Genomic DNA, 19,165 nt, shown 5'->3' with positions numbered 1-19,165 from the left:
CTACTTCGTGAAGATCTACCGCTAGTGAGGCAAGTCCTTCGTGGGCGACGGCCATGGTGGGACAGACAAGGTTGCTTCTTCGTGGACCCTTCGTGGGTGGAGCCCTCCGTGGACTTGAGCAGCCGTTACCCTTCGTGGGTTGAAGTCTCCATCAACGTGGATGTACGATAGCACCACCTATCGGAACCACGCCAAAAACATCCGTGTCTCCAATTGCGTTTGAATCCTCCAAACCCTTCCCTTTACTTTCTTGCAAGTTGCATGCTTTAATTTCCGCTGCCTATACACTCTTTGCATGCTTGCTTGAATTGTGTGATGATTGCTTGACTTGTCCTAAAATAGCTAAAATCTGCCAAACTCTAAAATTGGGAAAAGGTTAAGTTTTTATTGGTCAAGTAGTCTAATCACCCCCCCTCTAGACATACTTCAAGGTCCTACAACATGTCATACTTAATGAGTGCTTCACAATCATAAAAGATGTCCAAGATAATATATTTATATGTGAACCCCTCTTTCCTTATCACTTCCTATTAATTGCAGCGATGACCAAGGCTACGTTCATCGACTCTCAACAATTTTTATGACTCATACTTTCTATGTGTGAAGTTATCACTATCCATAAGATCAATATGAACTCTTTTGTTCTTTCTACTTTTTCAAGATCATAGCAACATAGCAAAGCCCTTGACTCAACACTAATCTTTATTATAGATAGCACACGGACTCGATTACAAAAAGAGATCACAAAGCAAAACTCAAAACTACTTGGTATCAAAACTTCAACTACTAATAGATCAAGATACTACTAAAAGGGATCGAACTAAATAAAGCGGTAAAGATAGGAGTGTGATGGTGATAGGATACTGGGGCACCTCCCCTAAGCTTGGCAGTTGCCAAGGGGAGTGCCCATACCAATGTGATTATTTCTTCGGAGGTGATGGAGTAGGAGTTGTTGCACTTTTCTTCTCTAGCTTACGTCTGAGGCTAAAATTTTCCTCCCTCATATCCTCATTCTCGAGCTCAAGTTTCATTATCTTTTTGCATAGTGTTGCCTTGTTGTCCTGCAAAAAACGTGGTGGGATAGATTGTGTCACATCCCTAGCTTCTGGTTTGCTCTGAGCTAGCTAGTCATGTGTTGCATCATGTTTAAATTTTGCCTAAAATTGAAATGGGGATGCTCAAACCCTAGCATTAAATCAATTCAACTAGGGTCAAAATAAAATCTTTTTCAATGAACCCAAAATGCCCTCTGAAAATGTTCATGATTTCTGGTAAAGGTGAAAACCTCTGCCAAAAATGATGCACATATTTCTAGGCCATTCTGGATTTTTGAATTAACACATATTGTATTTGAGTTGGAGCAAATATATGTTATATATATTTTTAATGCTTCAATAATTCTGATATTTTGTGAGGGGCTCTAGAATATTACTTTCAGTCCCTGCAAAAATTATTGGAAGAAACAAAAATGGTTTAGTGCTTGAACTAAATCAAAACAGATTGAAATAAATAGAAAACAACAATTAAAATAGAAACAGAGAAGGAGGGGGTACCTGTTACTTACCTGGCCCAGCAGAGAAGCCAGCCCACCAGGCCCATGTGCCAGTCATCCTCAACCTCGTGCCAGTGGGCACGAGGGTGTGTGGCCGCAGCGCGCCGGCACGCGTCCCGGCCACCTCCTGCTTGCCGCTTCCCCCTCGACGCCCTGGTGAAGCCACGACACCCCCCTGACCGCCCCTCTCTCTCTCTCTGCACCCCCTCCTCCCCTCTGCTCTCTCTCCCTCTCGCAACCGAGCGCTGCCGTCGACGCCGCTCACCACCACCGCGCCCACCGCCGTCGCATCTCTCCCCTGAGCTGTCCAGAAGAACCGCCTCGACCCACTCCTTCCCCTCACCGCGCCAAGCGACGCCGGGAGCCCTGCAGTAACGCCTCGCCGTTGTCTTCTTCCTCCGGACGCCGGAGATCGGCTTCGCCGTTTCGCCCGCACCGGACCACCCCCGAGTCCACTGACCATCCCTGCGTGTTCTCTGTGAGCCCCTGCCTCCTCTTCCCTCTCTCCCATGCCCTTTTCCTCGCCATAGCCGCCGCTTCGCCGATGACCGAAACACGCCGCCGCCTGAGCCCCTCGCCGTCGTGGCCACAGTCACCGTAGCGCCCAACCGAGCACACCCACGTCCTCACCGCACCGCGTAGAAGCCGTAGGTGCCAACCCCGCATCTCCGCAGCCGTTGTAGCCTCGACCACGAGCTCAACCGAGCTCCGGCAGCCGCCACGGTCGTCGCCGGCAACAACTCCGGCCACCCCAGCCTCCGCCACCGCCACAATTGGATGCGCCACTCCACCCTCTTCCCGTAGCTGCTCCCCGCGCATCAAATGGTGCCCTGTAGAGCATTTCCGAGCCGCCCCGCCGTCTCTGTCGTCGCCGGCGGCTATATGCCGGCGACCCTGACCCGTTGACCGGCGTGGTTTGACCCCACTGCCCGGTTTGACTTCCCCCTCTCTCTCACTGACATGCGGGCCCCGCCCGGCTAACTAAGTTAGTTAGGGTTAATTTTAATTAGGTTAGTTAGTCTAGACACTGACACGCAGGGCCCATAGGTCAGTTTGACCTGGACGACGCCCGTTGACCTGCTGACGTCACTATGAGGTCATGCTGACGCAATAATTCCTTTCTGGAATTTAAATAAATCTTAAATGATTTAATAATTTCAGAAAATGCCTAAAACTTATAAAATTCATAGAAATTCAACCGTAACTCCAAATTAAATAATTTATATATGAAAAATTATCAGAAAAATTCAAGGAATCCATCTGTACCATTTTCATGCATGTTAGAACAACTTATAGATGCTGTTTAGCACAAATCAATTAAATGGCATTTAAATAATCACATATGGAGTTTGAATTTGAATCTTGTATTCAAACCAACCCCATTTAACTTGTTGCTAGATGCATTAGCCCAAAACACATTCATTTTGCCATGTCATGATCATGCATCATATTGTGCATTGCATTGATTGTGTTCCCTTCTGTGTTGCCGGTATTTGTCCCTTCTCGATAGACGTGATACCGATGATGTGATCATTGACACTGATGAAGACTCAATGTTATCTTCAGAAGTGCCAGGCAAGCAAAACCCCCTTGTTCATTCCGATACAATCCCACTCTCTCGCTCCTGCTCTCTTTTACTGCATTAGGACAACAACGATTCATCTGTTACTTGCTGCGGTAGCTGAACCCCTTTATCCTCTGCATGACCTGTCATTGCCACAGTAAATAGATGAAACCCACTAGCATGAGTAGGAGTTGTTTGAGCCCTGTTGTGCCTACTCATTCATGCTTATTGTCATGCCTGCTACTGCTTAGAGTTGTGTCAGGTCTGATTCATCCGGGATGAATCAAAGGTGTGTGAACATGTCCTACTATGTGTGAGCTAAGTGTGTGAACACGATTTGGTAAAAGGTGTCGGTGAGAGGCCATGTAGGAGTACATGGTGGGTTGTCTCATTGAAGCCGTCCTCAGGAACTGAGTTCTGTGTTTGTGATCCATGATTCAGTTACTACCATACATTGGGCCCTGAAATATGACCCCGCTCGACTTCTTATTCACCCTAGTCCTCTGTCCAGGAGTTGCAAGTAGTTTCTGGTGTTTGTAGCTTACTGGAGGCCGTGGACAGCGCTGACCGTAGGGGTGGGCTGTGATGCGGTAGGTACGTGGCACGGTGTACCGGATGCCCGTTTGGTATCTCGGGAACCCTGTTCACATCGTTTGGGGCTGTGAGCGAAACTCCGGCCGGATCTCCTCATGGATGGAACCCGAATAGGCGATAAACCTGGACTAGAGACTTAGGTGTTTAGGTAGGTCATGGTCTACACCCACGTCGGCTTTCGCTTGAAGTCTGCCGAGCACATGTCGTGTGCAGACGCTAAGTGGTGGAAACATGTATGAAGAAGTACACCCCTGCAGGGTTAACATGATCTATTCGAATAGCCGCGTCCGCGGTAAAGGACTACTTGGTTGCCTATACAGTTCATAGACAAGTAAATGGAAACTACTAAAAGCCTCAAGATAAGTGTGAGTGCCGAGGATGGCTCTTTCGTAGGAAGTCGGAGGTGGATCCTCGGTAGTGTATTGAAGTGGTGAGTAGTGGACTCGTGTGCGAAAAACCAGTTCAAGTTGAAGTATCGTAGGATAGTCTAGCCAAGAGTCAAAGCTGGCTTGCTGCAATAACTCCACCAACCCTTCTTGATAATGTGCATGTATGTAGGATCTGATGTAAGTCTTGCTGAGTACCCTTGTACTCATGTTGCTATAATCTACATTTTTACAGAAGACGCTGCAACCCCTTCTGATGGGTTCTATGTAGACGTTGACATCAACGAGTAGGCTAAAGACCCAGGTGGTGACCCTGAGCTTGTGAAGGACCACGTAGTATAGCTAGGCTTTCCAAGCCTCTTTTATTTTACTAGTTGTCTGTACTCAGACAAGTTACTTCCGCTGCTGGTTTGTATGACTGTATGACTTGTATGTTGGGTCGTGAGACCCATACCTTTGTGTATGTTATGTATGGCTCCCTGAGCCTTAAATAAAGTACTTGTGTCGTAGAGTCATGTTGTGATGCTTCGTTGTATTTGCACATATCGAGCATATTGTGTGTATGATTGAAATGCTTGGTATGTGTGGGATCTGACTATCTAGTTGTTTATCTTTAGTAGCCTCTCTTACCGGGAAATGTCTCCTAGTGTTACCGCTGAGCCATGGTAGCTTGCTACTGCTCTGGAACACTTAGGCTGGCCGGCATGTGTCCTTCTTCGTTCCTGTGTCTGTCCCTTCGGGGAAATATCACGCATTGAGTACCGGAGTCCTGTTAGCCCGCTACAGCCCGGTTTACCGGAGTCCTGCTAGCCCAGTGCTACAGCCCGGACCCACTTGCTGATGACCGACACGTTCGAAGCTGGGTCATGGATGCCTGTCCCTGTAAGTCTGTGCCACTTTGGGTTTACGACTAGTCATGTCAGCCCGGGCTCCTTATCATATGGATGCTAGCGACACTATCATATACGTGAGCCAAAAGGCGCAAACGGTCCCGGGCAAAGGTAAGGCGACACCCGTGGGGATACCGTGCGTGAGGCCGCAAAGTGATATGAGGTGTTACCGGCTAGATCGATGTGACATCGAGTCGGGGTCCTGACAGTGTTGGTATAGAGGCCATGTAGGAGTACATGGTGGGTTGTCTCATTGAAGCCGTCCTCAGGAACTGAGTTCTGTGTTTGTGATCCATGATTCAGCTACTACCATACATTGGGCCCTGAAATATGACCCCGCTCGACTTCTTATTCACCCTAGTCCTCTGTCCAGGAGTTGCAAGTAGTTTCTGGTGTTTGTAGCTTACTGGAGGCCGTGGACAGCGCTGACCGTAGGGGTGGGCTGTGATGCGGTAGGTACGTGGCACGGTGTACCGGATGCCCGTTTGGTATCTCGGGAACCCTGTTCACATCGTTTGGGGCTGTGAGCGAAACTCCGGCCGGATCTCCTCATGGATGGAACCCGAATAGGCGATAAACCTGGACTAGAGACTTGAGTGTTTAGGTAGGTCGTGGTCTACACCCACGTCGGCTTTCGCTTGAAGTCTGCCGAGCACATGACGTGTGCAGACGCTAAGTGGTGGAAACATGTATGAAGAAGTACACCCCTGCAGGGTTAACATCATCTATTCGAATAGCCGTGTCCGCGGAAAAGGACTTCTGGGTTGCTTATATCAGTTCATAGACAAGTGAAAGTGGATACTCTAAAATACGCAAGATAAGCGTGAGTGCTATGGATGGCGTTCTCGTAGGGAGACGGGAGCGGATCCATAGTGGTGTATTGATATGGTGAATATGTGGACTCGTGTGCGCCACCTCAAAAGAGTTACATTGCAGTCGTAGTTCAGGATAGCCACCGAGTCAAAGCTGGCTTGCTGCAGTTAAACCCCACCATCCCCTTGTTGAAAATGATGCATATGTAGTTAGTTCTGATGTAAGTCTTGCTGGGTACATTTGTACTCACGTTTGCCTATTTTATGTTTTGTAGAGAGATTTCGGTCTCGCTAGTAGTACCGCGTGGACTTCGATGTTTAGCTTGTTACCTCAGCTACGATCTTGTGCCCCGGCAGGATCTGGTAGATAGTCAGGCTTCTCAGCCTTTTTCAGTTATAGATGTCTGTACCCAGACATGATAGCTTCCGCTTGTGCTTTGACTTGTATGCTCTGATTGTTGGGTCATGAGACCCATGTTTGTAATATCTCGCTCCTCGGAGCCTATTGAATAAATTACTTGAGTCGTAGAGTCATGTTGTGATGCCATGTTGTATTTGCACATATCGAGCATATTGTGTGTATGCTATTGAAATGCTTGGTATGTGTGGGATCTGACCATCTAGTTGTTTATCTTTAGTAGCCTCTCTTACCGGGAAATGTCTCCTAGTGTTTCACTGAGCCATGGTAGCTTGCTACTGCTCCGGAACACTTAGGTTGGCCGGCATGTGTCCTTCTTCGTTCCTGTGTCTGTCCCTTCGGGGAAATGTCACGCATTGAGTATCGGAGGCCTGTTAGCCCGCTACAGCCCGGTTTACCGGAGTCCTGCTAGCCCAGTGCTACAGCCCGGACCCACTTGCTGATGACCGACACGTTCGATGCTGGGTCATGGATGCCTGTCCCTGTAAGTCTGTGCCACTTTGGGTTTACGACTAGCCATGTCAGCCCGGGCTCCTTATCATATGGGTGCTAGCGACACTATCATATACGTGTGCCAAAAGACGCAAACGGTCCCGGGCAAAGGTAAGGCGACACCCGTGGGAATACCGTGCGTGGGGCCGCAAAGTGATATGAGGTGTTACATGCTAGACCTATGTGGCATCGAGTCGGGGTCCTGACAGCGTTGGTATCAGAGCTTGACTGCCTGTAGGATTACCAAGCCAAACTGGTCGAAGTTGAGTCTAGAAATGCTTTAGTTATATGTAAGGGAATTGATTGTGGGATGGAACGTAAGGCTCTTTTTACTCCTTATACCTCATGGCCTTCTGATCTGAGTCATCATCTTATCTTTCCTACGGGGATTAAGAGCTAGGCTATCTCTTCTTTCTATCAGGATCACGTATTACTAGTCCGCAGACTTATAGATTGTTGGATTAAGCTTGAGTTCAGTTCCTACTACTTCCGTATGTTAATTGTTGATCTCGAAACCTTGATATTGTGCTTCTGAGTGGTTATGCCACCATTTTTGTGAATGTCTCAAATCTTTTCTGAGCATTTACAGCCGTTATGCTGTCCGAGTCATCCCAGGTTTCTAAGTAGTCTGATGCATTTGCAAATCCTTTTCCTCTGGTTTCAATGTCTTTTAGGCCAGGTTAATCACCCAAATTGTTGAGTTGAGGTAATTTATTGCCTTGACATATATGTTGGAGCTATTATTATGACCCTAGGTGTCTTAGGGGATCATCTAGTAATTTAGCCATGATTTGTGTCCCAGTGTGATGATTCTGGCTTTTATTCTCGAAAGCATCCCGTGATGCCACATAGTTAGTAGGTATTCTACTCCTGGGTTTGAACCCGAGATTCACTCTACTTACATCATGTTGATAGTGTTGCTAGTTCCTTTAGGATATTAGTAACCTTTGCGATAGTCCTTGAAGTCCGTGGTGTCTTCTTCTTCCAAATACCATGAACTACTTATGGCAGAAGTTCCTCGTTGAACTGAAATATCACAACAGGATTATTCTTGATGAGTTATCCATTCATAAATCGTGACTCTGCCAGTTCTACCTTTCTGCATGGGTTATCCGGAAGAAATATGTTGAACTTGGTTCGACATACTAATCTATGCATCCACAACTCAGAAAATTATATGTTCCTTTGAGTTGTTCTCTTTAGTTGCATTCTGACCCTCGTCTATCAATTGATAGTCAAGATTATGTGTGCATTCGTTCATCGATGCCTATTACTCTGGTGGTCTGTCAAGCCATTCTATTCCGGAATGACTAGGAGAAACAAACTCCAGTACCTCATCCATATCTAGGATTGGGTCAAAGCAGTTGTATTCCGCAGATCAAATGCCAATCCAGCTTTTGGTTCTGTTCTACCTTGGAGTATTACCCCCTTTATGTCAGAATTGTCATGAGAATTGCACCAACTCTCATGAATTTTGATGAAGTGATACTTCTCACCATCATTAGTCATTCCTCGGTCTTCGTGTTGATGCAACCGGAATACCGACAAATGAATTGTGATGTGTGAAATCAATACTCCTAGCAACCTTGTTGCTTGGTAGTTAAAGGACAATAATTTCATTCTTAGCGTGTTGGTTTTTGAATCATCCTTCTAAGACTGATCGTGCTACCTAGTCCTTATTTCGGTGCACCCTTCGATTGATGAGTTAGGATCTTGTCAAGTCCTCGCTCATTTGATCATATCATCTTGCCCTGAAAAGCAAGATTGTTCTCGAGCTTAGTAACATATCGGTGGTTCGTGATTTTCCGAAGATCTTCTTGGAAGTACTACCAGGTTGTCACCTGACCGCTATGTTGAGCTCGTGATCAAGTTGGTTTATTGTAAACCACCCTTTCTCCAAGAATCCGTGTTGGATACCCCTGAGCTAGTTGGTTAAGCTAAACGACAACTTGGAGAGTTGGAAGATAAAAGCTTGCCTGACTTAGTTCGTTCCAAAGGGATATTCTTGTGTAGTGTGTGTTGAAAGAAGATGATATCTTCATCGACTGGTCCCTGTGATCAGTTGCTGGACCTATTGTCTTATCAATCCCTTGATTTGAGTGTGGGCTATCGTCAAATCAAATCAGTACCAACGATGCTCGTAATGTCGTCCTACTCGTGGTTGATCCCTCGAGCATACACCATTACATCTTTGGTCTGACCAATGCTATCACCGTGTTCACATGATGGTGGAAGTCCAGTGATATGGAAATTCCGATGAGTTGCTGTTGAGCCCATCAGTAGCATTTTGTCTCCCCCCATGAATCATGTTGAACATCAACCTAGTGTTGGAAACTTGTGTAAGCATTTCTTCGTGTTTCGTTCATGAAGCATATGTTTGGATGAAAGTAGTGACTTCCCCTAATTCATGTGCATATGATGCAAGTTGCCGCCATGAATTCGAGGAAGATTGTTTTGTTTCCTTGGAATCATCCCAAATCAGTCATGCACACGTGCGAAGTATTCTGTGGTCTGGAGACTTGCAACCTTCATTCCATATGTGTCCCGAGCACACCAAGCCACTGATTGATTTGTTCAAGGAGAAGAAGTTCCTTCATAAGAGCTAATCATATGACTTATGCAAGGACTTCGTTATCCACGGTGATGGTTCCCAACCAGAACTCGGTAGTGTTTTATTGTAAGACTACCATGTGATCATGTTTGTCTGAGACAACATGTTCACACGTGCGTAGCAGAACCAGCTCATGTTTTGGAGCTTGCTATCGTAGTTCATTCCCCGAGAATCTCGCAACGTCATCTCGTCGAATTGTGTTGCAAACTTTCATTTTTCTTCCTAGACTCGATGAGTCTGGAATATCCTAACACCAACCAGATCTGAATCTCAGGCAGATATGATGGTTGGAACATTTTCCAAGAACTATAATATTGGTCCCTCGATAACCGGTAAAGTGGATGTCGTGGCCAACACACCCAACCGGAAGACCTATTATTATAATATCTTGATTGAGGAAGTTGGCCACCTCCCCATAGGGATTTCGTAGGATTTACTCCCTAGTTGCCCCTATGGATTTTGAGATCCCGAAGTCCGACCTTTTTACTTGATGTTCTAGATACCAAACCATATCTATGAATGGGTTACACTAGCACATCAAGGAGAACATTAGAAGCGGAGTGCTAAATGTCTCTCGGTCGATCATCCAGATTTTTATTTCCTTGGCCTCGCTAAGGTGAAATCTGAGAAGGTGTTATCTTCCTTTGCATCTGCATCGTCCATCGTTGTTCATCATGGTGGTATGTTGTGTTGCCAGGATCCTTGACACGGATGTTGGTAAAACCTTGATGAATATGGAAATGCTCAAGTTCTTGAGAGCACGCACAAGCGCTAGGTGTTATCATCAGCACTAACTGGGTTTGCTCTCAGTTTCCTCGGCAATGCTATGATCTTTTCAAACAGTGAATTCACTCTCTGTTGTTGGGTTCTTTCCCAGTTACCAGAATCATTCCCAGCATTTGCATTTTGTTCCTAGCTTGCACCGCCAATGTGCCATTCTACCATGGGTCTCTTCCATCTCCGGTGATAAGCAAATTCATCCATTACGTTATCTTCAACAAGGTAATCCACATCATCCAAGTCCAAGTATGCCATTCTACCGACCCCGCCAATCGATTGCTGTGATTCGCCTTCGGATGATATAGAGAGTCTCAATGATCTCTATATCAAAGGTAATTCTTTTTGCCACTTAAGGAAATAACCTACGAATCACCCTCCTCCAGGATGTTTCGTCGTGGTATCATGGCAACTCTACTCCTCGCTACGTTGACAATCGTTTACCACCTTCTTAGGTGTGGAATTGTTGTCTACCTAGTGAACCTCGTCACCTGCTCCACTCCATCCCTCTAGAGGTATGCTTCGTCTCTCAGCTCGAGAGATGTTGCTATGTCACATTCCGGGAGTTAATCCTGAGTTGTTCGACCTTCGAGAAGACCGATCCTTCCAGAGTTTTCCTTTCCTCTTCTTGTCATGATTAGCTGGAGTTCTCAGAGCAAGACGACAAGACAAAGATGGTGTTCAAATCAACGTTCATTTGAAGTGCAACCTGGATCGTGAAGATTGTACTAGTTTGCGTTTCCCTTTCATCCTACCCTACACTTGAATCTCGAGTCGAGATTCTTGTTTAGTGGGGGTGAGTTGTCACATCCCTAGCTTCTGGTTTGCTCTGAGCTAGCTAGTCATGTGTTGCATCATGTTTAAATTTTGCCTAAAATTGAAATGGGGATGCTCAAACCCTTGCATTAAATCAATTCAACTAGGGTCAAAATAAAATCTTTTTCAATGAACCCAAAATGCCGTCTGAAAATGTTCATGATTTCTGGTAAAGGTGAAAACCTCTGCCAAAAATGATGCACATATTTCTAGGCCATTCTGGATTTTTGAATTAACACATATTGTATTTGAGTTGGAGCAAATATATGTTATATATATTTTTAATGCTTCAATAATTCTGATATTTTGTGAGGGGCTCTAGAATATTACTTTCAGTCCCTGCAAAAATTATTGGAAGAAACAAAAATGGTTTAGTGCTTGAACTAAATCAAAACAGATTGAAATAAATAGAAAACAACAATTAAAATAGAAACAGAGAAGGAGGGGGTACCTGTTACTTACCTGGCCCAGCAGAGAAGCCAGCCCACTAGGCCCATGTGCCAGTCATCCTCAACCTCGTGCCAGTGGGCACGAGGGTGTGTGGCCGCAGCGCGCCGGCACGCGTCCCGGCCACCTCCTGCTTGCCGCTTCCCCCTCGACGCCCTGGTGAAGCCACGACACCCCCCTGACCGCCCCTCTCTCTCTCTCTCTGCACCCCCTCCTCCCCTCTGCTCTCTCTCCCTCTCGCAACCGAGCGCTGCCGTCGACGCCGCTCACCACCACCGCGCCCACCGCCGTCGCATCTCTCCCCTGAGCTGTCCAGAAGAACCGCCTCGACCCACTCCTTCCCCTCACCGCGCCAAGCGACGCCGGGAGCCCTGCAGTAACGCCTCGCCGTCGTCTTCTTCCTCCGGACGCCGGAGATCGGCTTCGCCGTTTCGCCCGCACCGGACCGCCCCCGAGTCCACTGACCGTCCCTGCATGTTCTCTGTGAGCCCCTGCCTCCTCTTCCCTCTCTCCCGTGCTCTTTTCCTCGCCATAGCCGCCGCTTCGCCAATGACCGAAACACGCCGCCGCCTGAGCCCCTCGCCGTCGTGGCCACAGTCACCGTAGCGCCCAACCGAGCACACCCACGTCCTCACCGCACCGCGTAGAAGCCGTAGGTGCCAACCCCGCATCTCCGCAGCCGTTGTAGCCTCGACCCCGAGCTCAACCGAGCTCCGGCAGCCGCCACGGTCGTCGCCGGTGACAACTCCGGCCACCCCAGCCTCCGCCACCGCCACAGTTGGATGCGCCACTCCACCCTCTTCCCGTAGCTGCTCCCCGCGCATCAAATGGTGCCCTGTAGAGCATTTCCGAGCCGCCCCGCCGTCTCTGTCGTCGCCGGCGGCTATATGCCGGCGACCGCTGACCCGTTGACCGGCGTGGTTTGACCCCACTGCCCGGTTTGACTTCCCCCTCTCTCTCACTGACATGCGGGCCCCGCCCGGCTAACTAAGTTAGTTAGGGTTAATTTTAATTAGGTTAGTTAGTCTAGACACTGACACGCAGGGCCCACAGGTCAGTTTGACCTGGACGACGCCCGTTGACCTGCTGACGTCACTATGAGGTCATGCTGACGCAATAATTCCTTTCTGGAATTTAAATAAATCTTAAATGATTTAATAATTTCAGAAAATGCCTAAAACTTCTAAAATTCATAGAAATTCAACCGTAACTCCAAATTAAATAATTTATATATGAAAAATTATCAGAAAAATTCAAGGAATCCATCTGTACCATTTTCATGCATGTTAGAACAACTTATAGATGCTGTTTAGCACAAATCAATTAAATGGCATTTAAATAATCACATATGGAGTTTGAATTTGAATCTTGTATTCAAACCAACCCCATTTAACTTGTTGCTAGATGCATTAGCCCAAAACACATTCATTTTGCCATGTCATGATCATGCATCATATTGTGCATTGCATTGATTGTGTTCCCTTCTGTGTTGCTGGTATTTGTCCCTTCTCGATAGACGTGATATCGATGATGTGATCGTTGACACTGATGAAGACTCAATGTTATCTTCAGAAGTGCCAGGCAAGCAAAACCCCCTTGTTCATTCCGATACAATCCCACTCTCTCGCTCCTGCTCTCTTTTACTGCATTAGGACAACAACGATTCATCTGTTACTTGCTGCGGTAGCTGAACCCCTTTATCCTCTGCATGACCTGTCATTGCCACAGTAAATAGATGAAACCCACTAGCATGAGTAGGAGTTGTTTGAGCCCTGTTGTGCCTACTCATTCATGCTTATTGTCATGCCTGCTACTGCTTAGAGTTGTGTCAGGTCTGATTCATCCGGGATGAATCAGAGGTGTGTGAACATGTCCTACTGTGTGTGAGCTAAGTGTGTGAACACGATTTGGTAAAAGGTGTCGGTGAGAGGCCATGTAGGAGTACATGGTGGGTTGTCTCATTGAAGCCGTCCTCAGGAACTGAGTTCTGTGTTTGTGATCCATGATTCAGCTACTACCATACATTGGGCCCTGAAATATGACCCCGCTCGACTTCTTATTCACCCTCGTCCTCTATCCAGGAGTTGCAAGTAGTTTCTGGTGTTTGTAGCTTACTGGAGGCCGTGGACAGCGCTGACCGTAGGGGTGGGCTGTGATGCGGTAGGTACGTGGCACGGTGTACCGGATGCCCGTTTGGTATCTCGGGAACCCTGTTCACATCGTTTGGGGCTGTGAGCGAAACTCCGGCCGGATCTCCTCATGGATGGAACCCGAATAGGCGATAAACCTGGACTAGAGACTTGAGTGTTTAGGTAGGTCGTGGTCTACACCCACGTCGGCTTTCGCTTGAAGTCTGCCGAGCACATGTCGTGTGCAGACGCTAAGTGGTGGAAACATGTATGAAGAAGTACACCCCTGCAGGGTTAACATCATCTATTCGAATAGCCGTGTCCGCGGAAAAGGACTTCTGGGTTGCTTATATCAGTTCATAGACAAGTGAAAGTGGATACTCTAAAATACGCAAGATAAGCGTGAGTGCTATGGATGGCGTTCTCGTAGGGAGACGGGAGCGGATCCATAGTGGTGTATTGATATGGTGAATATGTGGACTCGTGTGCGCCACCTCAAAAGAGTTACATTGCAGTCATAGTTCAGGATAGCCACCGAGTCAAAGCTGGCTTGCTGCAGTTAAACCCCACCATCCCCTTGTTGAAAATGATGCATACGTAGTTAGTTCTGATGTAAGTCTTGCTGGGTACATTTGTACTCACGTTTGCCTATTTTATGTTTTGTAGAGAGATTTCGGTCTCGCTAGTAGTACCGCGTGGACTTCGACGTTTAGCTTGTTACCTCAGCTACGATCTTGTGCCCCGGCAGGATCTGGTAGATAGTCAGGCTTCTCAGCCTTTTTCAGTTATAGATGTCTGTACCCAGACATGATAGCTTCCGCTTGTGCTTTGACTTGTATGCTCTGATTGTTGGGTCATGAGACCCATGTTTGTAATATCTCGCTCCTCGGAGCCTATTGAATAAATTACTTGAGTCGTAGAGTCATGTTGTGATGCCATGTTGTATTTGCACATATCGAGCATATTGTGTGTATGCTATTGAAATGCTTGGTATGTGTGGGATCTGACCATCTAGTTGTTTATCTTTAGTAGCCTCTCTTACCGGGAAATGTCTCCTAGTGTTTCACTGAGCCATGGTAGCTTGCTACTGCTCCGGAACACTTAGGCTGGCCGGCATGTGTCCTTCTTCGTTCCTGTGTCTGTCCCTTCGGGGAAATGTCACGCATTGAGTATCGGAGGCCTGTTAGCCCGCTACAGCCCGGTTTATCGGAGTCCTGCTAGCCCAGTGCTACAGCGCGGACCCACTTGCTGATGATCGACACGTTCGATGCTGGGTCATGGATGCCTGTCCCTGTAAGTCTGTGCCACTTTGGGTTTACGACTAGCCATGTCAGCCCGGGCTCCTTATCATATGGGTGCTAGCGACACTATCATATACGTGTGCCAAAAGACGCAAACGGTCCCGGGCAAAGGTAAGGCGACACCCGTGGGAATACCGTGCGTGGGGCCGCAAAGTGATATGAGGTGTTACATGCTAGACCTATGTGGCATCGAGTCGGGGTCCTGACAGATTGGACCTTAGGGAGGCTTGAATTCTTGAACTCCACATGCATATCACCGGGTTGAGGCAGTGGATCGTCCTCTTCATCAGAGCTTGTCTCCTCCTTCCTCTTTGGATCATAGTCTTCTTCTTCCTCTGTGGTCCAGCCATAATGTTCCACATCCCCATATACTTTTGGGTTTGCAATATAGTCAGCCATGTAGCTCTCTCCCTCCGAATCTTGGGACGACATCTTGTTCCAAATCTGCAACAGGAACAACTCGAAATGAAAACAGAGGATATTTGCGTGATACGGTGGTCAAAACCTTCGGGAGTATATATAATGAATTTTTACCGACCAAAATACGTAACATACAAGAAAACGGAGTCCGGGAGGCACACGAGGTGCCCACGAGACAGGGGGCACGCCCTACAGTGGGGGGGGGGGGGCGCCCTCCTCTCTCGTGGGAGCCTCGTGCCCCTTTCGGACTACTTCTTTCTTCCTAAAATCCTTAAATAATCCAAAACTGATAAAAATTGCCATTAGAGTTGTTTTGGAGTCGGTTTACTTACCATACCATGTACCAATGCCTTTTTGGAGTCTGGAACGTTCTGGAAAGTGTCTCTTATGTATTCCTCAGGGGTTATGGTTTCAATAATATTAGTTTCAACATTGATAGGATTACCTGAAATATAATGTTTAATTCTTTGGCCATTGACCACCCTCGGGTTTGTGCCTTCAAAGTTGTTGATTTTTATAGCACCAGAACGATAGACCTCCTCGATAATGTAGGGACCTTCCCATTTTGAGAGAAGTTTTCCTGCAAAAAATCTTAAACGAGAGTTGAACAATAACACATAATCTCCTACGTTAAACTCACGCTTTTGTATCCTCTTATCATGCCAGCGTTTGACTTTTTCTTTGAAAAGCTTAGCATTCTCATATGCTTGGGTTCTCCATTCATCAAGTGAGCTAATATCAAACAACCTCTTCTCACCGACAAGTTTGAAGTCATAATTGAGCTCTTTAATAGCCCAATATGCTTTATGTTCAAGTTCAAGAGGTAAATGACATGCTTTTCCATAAACCATCTTATATGGAGACATACCCATAGGATTTTTGTATGCAGTTCTATAGGCCCATAGTGCATCATCAAGTTTTTTGGACCAATTCTTTCTAGATCTATTCACAGTCTTTTGCAAAATTAATTTGAGCTCTCTATTTCTCAACTCTACTTGACCACTAGACTGTGGGTGATAAGGAGATGCGATTCTATGATTGACATCATACTTAGCAAGCATCTTACGGAAAGCACCATGAATAAAGTGTGAACCACCATCAGTCATAAGATATCTAGGGACTGCAAACCTCGGAAAAATAACTTCTTTAAGCATTTTAATAGAGGTGTTATGATCAGCACTACTAGTTGGAATAGCTTCTACCCACTTAGTAACGTAATCAACAGCAACTAAAATATGTGTATAACCATTGGAGGCAGGAAAAGGTCCCATATAGTCAAAGCCCCATACATCAAACGGTTCAATAACAAGAGAATAATTCATAGGCATATCTTGACGTCTACTAATGTTACCTATTCTTTGACATTCATCACAAGATAAGAAAAACTTACGAGCATCTTTGAAAAGAGTAGGCCAATAAAAACCAGATTGTAGTACCTTGTGTGCAGTTCTGTCTCCAGCGTGGTGTCCTCCATAGGATTCATAGTGACACTTGCGTAGGATTTGTTCCTGTTCATGCTCAAGCACACAACATCTAATAATACCATCTACTCCTTCTTTATAAAGGTTTGGATCATCCCAGAAGTAATGTCTTAAATCATAAAAGAACTTTTCTTTTGCTGGTATGTGAAACTAGGAGGTATATATTTAGCAACAATGTAATTAGCATAATCAGCATACCAAGGAGCAGTACGAGAAGCATTGACAACCGCTAATTATTCATCAGGAAAACTATCATTAATAGGCAGTGGGTCATCAAGAACATTCTCTAGCCTAGACAAGTTTTCTGCAACGGGGTTCTCAGCTCCCTTTCTATCAATAATATGCAAGTCAAATTCTTGGAGCAAGAGAACCCATCTAATGAGTCTAGGCTTAGCATCTTTCTTTTCCATAAGATATTTAATAGCAGCATGATCGGTGTGAATAGTAACTTTGGAATCAACAATATAAGGTCTAAACTTATCACATGCAAACACAACTGCTAAGAATTCTTTTTCTGTGGTAGCATAATTTCTCTGGGCAGTATCAAGAGTCTTACTAGCATACTGGATAACATTCAATTTCTTATCGATACTTTGCCCTAGAACAGCCCCTACAACATAATCACTAGCATCACACATAATTTCAAAAGGTAAATTCCAATCAGGTGGCTGAACAATAGGTGCAGTGATCAAAGCCTTCTTAAGTGTTTCAAATGCTTGTACACAATCATCATCAAAGACAAAGGAATATCTTTTTGCAATAAATTAGTCAGAGGCCTAGAGATAGAAAAGTCCTTAATGAACCTCCTATAAAAACCGGCATGACCAAGGAAACTTCCTATACCTTTTATGTCCTTGGGACATGGCATCTTTTCAATAGCATTAACTTTGGCTTTATCAACTTCAATACCTCTCTCGGAGATCTTGTGCCCCAAGACAATGCCTTCATTAACCATAAAGTGACACTTTTCCCAATTCAGGATGAGACTAGTGTCTTCGCATCTCTGCAAAACTCGATCAAGGTTGCTCAAACAATCATCAAAAGAGGATCCATAGACGGAGAAGTCATCCATGAGTACCTCACAAATCTTTTCACAAAAATCAGAAAATATTGCCATCATGCATCTTTGAAAGGTAGCAGGTGCATTATATAAACCAAAAGGCATACATCTATAAGCAAAAGTACCAAAAGGGCAAGTAAAAGTAGTTTTAGATTGACCCCCCGCTGAAACAGGTATCTGAGAGAAGCCAGAGTAACCATCTAGAAAGCAAAAATGTGTGTGTTTGGATAGCCTTTCTAGCATTTGATCAATAAAAGGTAGATGGTAATTATCTTTCTTAGTGGCTTTATTTAACTTATGGAAATCAATTACCATCCTATAACCTGTAATAATTCTTTGCGGGGTCAATTCATCTTTATCATTAGGAACAACGGTAATACCTCCCTTTCTGGGGACACAATGGACAGGGCTTACCCATTCACTATCAGCAACGGGATAAATAATACCTACATCAAGGAGTTTTAGTATCTCCTTTCTTACCACTTCCTTCATTTTGGGATTTAATCGTCTTTGAGGATCTCTAACTGGTTTGGCATCTTTCTCCACTGAGATTTTGTGTTGACATAATGTGGGACTAATGCCCTTAAGATCATCCAGAGTATATCCAATAGCAGCTCAGTGCTTCTTCAAAGTTTTCAATAATCTATCTTCTTCTTTCTCTGAAAGGTTAGCACTAATAATAACAGGATATATTTCTTTTTCATCAAGATAAGCATATTTAAGATTATCAGGTAATGGTTTGAGTTCAAAAATGGGATCACCCTTGGGTGGAGGGGGATCCCCAAGAATTTCAACGGGAAGGTTATGTTTCAGCATAGGTTCTTGTTTAAGGAACACTTCATCTATTTCTTCCCTTTCCTTCATAAACATATCATTTTCATGGTCTAGCAAATATTGTTCTAACGGATCAGTTGGAGGAACAACAATGGAAGAAAGACAATTAATTTCATCCTTACTAGATGGTTCCTCTTCACGGTGTTGTCTACGAAATTTAGAGAAGTTGAACTCATGAGACATATCACCTAGACCAATAGTAACTACATCCTTTTCGCAATCTATCCTAGCATTAACGGTGTTCAAGAAGGGTCTACCAAATATAATGGGACAAAAGCTGTCCTGTGGGGAGCCAAGAACAAGAAAATCAGCAGGATATTTAGTTTTCCCACACAAGACTTCACCATCTCTAACAATTCCCATTGGTGAAATAGTATCTCTATTGGCAAGTTTAATTGTGACATCAATATCTTCTAACTCAGCAGGTGCAATATCGTGCTTAATTTCGTTGTATAAGTCAATAGGTATTGCACTAGCACTAGCACCCATATCACATAAGCCATGACAACAATGATCTCCTATTTTAACAGAAATAACTGGCATGCCTACCACATGTCTATGTTTATCTTTAGCACAAGGTT

The sequence above is a fragment of the Triticum dicoccoides genome, chromosome 4B (genome assembly GCF_002162155.2).
Source record: "Triticum dicoccoides isolate Atlit2015 ecotype Zavitan chromosome 4B, WEW_v2.0, whole genome shotgun sequence".
Taxonomy (NCBI): Eukaryota; Viridiplantae; Streptophyta; class Magnoliopsida; order Poales; family Poaceae; genus Triticum; species Triticum dicoccoides.
This window is presented reverse-complemented; position numbering follows the sequence as displayed.